Source organism: Lycorma delicatula, chromosome 9 (assembly GCF_047948215.1).
Source record: "Lycorma delicatula isolate Av1 chromosome 9, ASM4794821v1, whole genome shotgun sequence".
NCBI classification, from domain to species: Eukaryota; Metazoa; Arthropoda; class Insecta; order Hemiptera; family Fulgoridae; genus Lycorma; species Lycorma delicatula.
Genome location: NC_134463.1, coordinates 88,836,054 through 88,842,259, shown reverse-complemented (window position 1 = coordinate 88,842,259; position 6,206 = coordinate 88,836,054).

The window sequence follows — 6,206 nt, the reverse complement described above, 5'->3', positions numbered from 1 at the left end:
GATTACTTGGTCATTCGATTTCATAATTTTTAAGAAAGTTTCTGGAAATATTTTGCTTTCCTAAATTTGTTGTAATTAAATTATTAAATTTAACGCGCAATTGATTTTTTTTTCCATTAGTACTACAAAACTTAATCATGTTATCCTTGAAATTTTACCACAATTTTTCAAAATTAAAAATGATTGAGAAGGTCGGTCTTGCACAGAAAAAAGTAGACGTGTGAAATTAACGTATATAAAAGTTTTTGCATTTATCATTCCCAAAAATTGTAATTAAATAGAATTTCAAACTACAAAGATAATTCTTAATAATTACCTAATTAGAATAAAGTACTAATAAATACTCACGCTAACCTAAATATTAACGAAAAAAAATATGAAAGAATATTTAATGCCAGTTTCTTGAAATTTCTAAGTTAACGGATTATTTATTAATGAATGTCTTCACAAGTAATATTATTGTCTGTGAGTGTATTCATGGTAGCAAAATTTAGAATTAAAGCAGTCTGTTTTATACATACTAATAATTTCCATTCTAATAGTGATTTTATATTCAGGTGTAGTTTAACTATCTGGTCATTGTAAAATTAATTCTGAATTTTCAAGGTTTCTCTGTTTTTTTTTAGGTCATTTAAATATGATTGGAGTTTATATCAAGCTGGTTTGAAGTTACAATGTATGAATGGCAAGCCCCAATGTTAAGATTCTGTACTTTAAAAGATACTTTTCTTCAAATAAGAATGATAAAATGAAAGGTTTTCAAATCTTTTCTGAAAAACTAATATTGTGCAATTACTTTTTTCTCTAAGTTTAAGAAAATCTCACATAAAATTATTGAATTTTGTAGTTTGTATTTGTATGGAATACTTATTTTTTCTTCAAAATGTCCACTGAAATCCATGCTTGTTTTTTATAACCTTATTTTGGATAATTATTGACATACCAGATCCTTTTTTTACATGCTGTACACCTTCCCATTCTTTCATACACAGCTTTATACCATACAGCTGTTCAAGACTCCTGAAAGTTTCTAGAAATTTACCAGTATAAAATACAATTACTTTTGAAACTATCATTGATGTTTAGCATACATGCTAAAATTGCAAAATTTATTTATTTTGCAATTTCAAATGACCATAAGAGACTTACCATCTTCTGTTAGCAGGAAGAAAGAGGTATATCCTACAACTTGCTACAGGCCTGAAAGTTAATTTATAAACTTTACTTTTTCTACCTCTTAATTGGTAATCTGTGTAACTACTTACACTGTGCCTGGGGAACACATTACAACATCCTATGAGCAGACCATTCTTCTCACCAACCACTATTTTCCTTACTCTTAAAACCCTTCTTCCAAATTATTGGTTTTGTGAGTACAGGCCTGAGTTTGTTAACAGATTTAGAATCCAGTTTTCTTCTAGTGACTCCAACAGTAGATAAATTTAATGATTACTGTAATAAATGTTCAGTTTTTCATCATGAATTTACAAATAATTCTTAGATGTAAAGAGGTACAAACAATTATTGGTTTAAAGCAAGCCCAAAACATTTTACAATTATTGTTAAGAGTAATTTTCAAATCCAAGTTTTACCTTTTTATCACAAAGTATACAGTGACTAAGAAATCTACACATAATCCAGCTTGCTTCTAAACTGTTATCACGTGGATAGATTTTCATGCTTGTTTATCTTTCTATCCTTCCCATAAATCGGTATCTCCCCATTTTACCTCCAGATGTGAGAAGGGAAAATATTTTCTTAGCTTATTATGCTACTATTACACCAGGGATGATAGCTTACTACACAAGTGTAACTAACATTTATAAAATAATTTTTCAATTTCCCAGATCTTTTGGTTAGTCCTTTTTAATTTAAACTCTTAGGGACAATCTTGGATGCATGTAAATAAAAATTGTATGTCTTTGGGAGCCAGATAGCTGCTTAACATTTAGGGTGAGAGTCTGTGGGGAGGCTAGATAAAAAAAAATTTTGAAAGGGGGATGTAGTACTTTCACTTTTTGTTGACATCACCATGTGTTGATGAATCCTGAACAACTAGTTTATGAAATAAACTTGGCAAAATTTTATTGTTTAGGAACCAAAATTACAAAGGATTGACTGTGTAAGGTACATCAGATGGCCTCAAGAAGGATGGGCTTGCACACAATGAATTTTGCAAATATAAAACGTAGGTCTTAGAATTATAAATAAATTCTACAAAATATTTGGTTGGAATGAAGCATGAAGCACTTTATGGTACTGCAACATGGATAAAAAAATAAATGGGAGAATATTGCAAAGAAAAGGATTGGTTGTGGAGCACGTTATACAGACATTTACATTTGAAGTGATAATAGTTAGATGTGTAGAAGGTAAAATAGAGGAAGACTATTATACATATATTAAATGAAATATAAACAAACAGAACAGAGTAAGTAGTTAACTTATGATATTTCCAAGAATTGATTTTCATAGGATCCCGCATCTTCATTGTTATTAAATAGTATAATTATAAAAAAACATTTCTTTATTTTTTGTTAATCTGTAGAATTTTTTTTGAAAAATTTGAAATTTATTACTAACGAATATGCAAATTCTGCTTTCCAGTACTGTAATCTTATGAAGTTACATACAGTTAATTACAAATGATTCATCAGATTTAAAAATCTTTATTTAGTATACATAAAATTATGAATGATACATGAAAATAAAAACAAACTGTCCAAATTGCAGGTTAGATTTAAAGTGGTCACCGACAAGTAGGAGCACAAGCTCAGTTTCTAAAATGGCATTCTATGTCTTAGAGTTTGAGAAATGTTTATCCATTGTTACTGTGCTGTGTTTATTCTGGTTTGAAACAGAACCACCAAGCCAAACTAAAGCAATCTAAGATGGTATAGACAGTTTAAACACAATGGTTATTTGTGCAAAGATAAAAAGCATCAGATGCTCAAGTGTTTCAGATGAAACAGTGGAGAGAGGCCATAATATCAGGACATGGGGTATTGAACAACCTAATTCTGTAAAATGTGAACATAATTCCCCAAAATTTAATGTCTTGGTGCAATTTGTAAAACAAAGGTGTACAGAACGTTTTTCCTTGATATGATGCAGTTGTGGCTGTTTCCTCGATTGAAAGGCGACTCCAATAACTTTGTATTCCAACAAGATGGGGCTCTGCCTCACTGGCATGATGAAGTACGAGGCTTCCTAAACAAAGAATTCCCATGCTGCTGGATCAGGTGATATGCAAATGATTTACCTCTCTTAAAATGGCCTTCTAGATTTTCTGATTTCATGGTTTGTGATTTTTTCCTCAGAGAGTATGCTAAAGACTGTGTTTAATGTACCACCACTCCCTAATAGAGATTTGTTTGTGTGAGTTGAACTGGACTAACCACACAGATCTGGGATGTATGTCATGTGACGAGTGGGGGCCATATTGAACATTTATGACGGTATGACTGAAACGTTGACAGTTTGTTTTATTTTCATGTATCATTTATAATTTTGTGTACTACCTTTTTAAATACAGATTTTTAAAATCCGATAAATCATTTGTGATAAGGTGAATATAAAAATCCCTTTCAACATTAGTATGATTTATAAATCATGTATTCGTTTCACCAATAATACAATACTTACCACTCAACTGGTATGATTAATTAGTTGTATAAGTGTTTAGTTCTTAAAAACCAAACAAGACAACTGGAGTTAATTCAACACAAACAAAAGTGCATTAAATTGAAAGTCAATTTATGCACTTCAAATAGTGCCATAACTACTATATTCAAATAGAACTTCATAAGAAAGACTGAACTTGCACATACATGCCATAAACTGCTTAGGAACGTTTAATGAAAATGCAAGAGTACATGTGTTAATATAAATAGAGAATTTAATCATCACTAACCAGGCGATTCAAAAAGGACTTAACTTTAAAAGCATATAAAAATTTATTGAAATAACTTACACATTCTGTTGAGAGCTCATTTCATAGCCAAGTCTCACCCATTTTGGTTTGATATGGCTTCCATTTGTAATGAGACATACATCTGACCTGAAGTCAGTTTCAATCCAGACTGTAGCCAGCAAGTTGGGTGTTTGAAGCGGTAGCTCAACAAGATCAGGCAAAGGTGGTACATAAACCTGATCTTTAATGGAACCCCACTAGAAAAATATCTTCTAATGGTGTCAAATCTGGGGAGCAAGGTGGCTATGCAATTGGACCTTAATAACTAATCCACCGACCTGGGAATCAAATATCAAGAAAATCTCTGACTTCTAGTCAGTAGTGAGGTGATACCCCATCTTACTGATAGAAATGGTGTCCATTTTTTGTCACCATTGTCTAACTGAAGAAATTAGAAAATTTTGAAACACAGTTGGCTCCTGTTAGAAAAATGGGCTGTACAGTCTGTTTGTTTAAGGCACAAAAAAGATTGACTTTAAGACTATCACGAATGCACTGCAAAATTTCATGAAGGTTTTGCAATCCTATATTTGGCAGTTATGGATGACATTGATTCTTTTTTTTTTGTCTTCAGTCATTTGACTGGTTTGATGCAGCTCTCCAAGATTCCCTATCTAGTGCTAGTCGTTTCATTTCAGTATACCCTCTACATCCTACATCCCTAACAATTTGTTTTACATATTCCAAACGTGGCCTGCCTACACAATTTTTCCCTTCTACCTGTCCTTCCAATATTAAAGCGACTATTCCAGGATGCCTTAGTATGTGGCCTATAAGATAAGATTGATTCATCACTAAAAATTACTGTATAAAAATGTATTGTTGTCTGCAATTCTATCCATCATTTCTATACAAAACTGCAGTCAAGCAACTTTGTTGTCGATGTGTTGAACCATGGTTAGTTTGTATGGCTTCAAGTGCAACTGTTTATGTAATATGCGCCAAACAGTTGGCTTTTCACAAAGCCAGTCTCACATTGAGTTGATTGTATCATCACAAAGCTTATATGAGATTTTTATGTACTACACAAATTTGAAATGAAATTTGAGTGATTTTTACCTTCTGCTAATTTTTTAAACATGTATCAACACCAATACAAGTTACTTCCATATTAATCTCTCCACTCTTAGTACTTCATGAAACAGATGACTGCACTTCTCAATGAGTGCATCAATCACATTTCAAAAATCAATAAATAAAACTTATTTGGTCCATTAATAACAATTCAGTTACCTCTCATTAAGATTTAACATCTTTCAAATGTTAATTAAAATAACCTTGTTGTTTTTAAGTGATATACTTAGAGATGAGTTAAAATAAATTAACATAATGCTCTAAATTCAATCCATTAAATGTTTATAATGAACCTTATCAATCTGTATTACTGTACTATATTTCTACATTAAACAAGATAATATTAATTCAGTGCATAGGATAATAAATCAATATAAGTAGTTAGATAAGAAACATTCAAAAAGTTCCTTTAAACCTCTGCACTTTGATCAAAATTGTTCAAAGTTTGGTAGTTGGATGTGATCACTGTATACTCAAATATAAAAATTATGTAGATATAATGATTCATTTACTACGGATGGACTGATTGTACACAAGTCTGAATGTTTTGGATTGAAAAAATATCATAATCTAAAAAATATGCAGATAATCTATGTGAGCAACCAGAATTTATTAAACTATTATATTTAGCAAAAGGAGGGCTTAAATAACACACAAGGATATCTCTGAATTGTGATTTGTAAATAATAAAAATCAAAAGTTAAGGTTACTCTTGTAAAATATTGAAATAAAATGAAGGATAATAAAAAGCCTGTTTAAAAGGTGGTAAGAATATGAATTTCATTCCTGTTAGAATTTAATTAACACGAATTATTCTTTTCTATAGTTTGTGCTTAATACCTCTGCATAAATATTAAGCAGAGCATTATGGAGAACAAATTAAATAGTAAGACTGCATCTGTTCTGTAATTAGCATTGAAGCCAGAATAGGAAATTGTTTGATCAGTTAGTGTGTTTTCTTTTTAATGGATGAAAGTCAAAACTTGTGCAAGCTGCACACAAGATTTATGGCAAAAGTAGAAGCGATACTTTGCAATATCCCATTAAAAAAAAAGTAATATAGAGCACGGTGGTAATCAAATTTGATTTGTTGAAAACAGTTCATATTTTTTATCAGTATTGTTACTGTTATGAAAAGTTGCATGTTGATCATATTTTT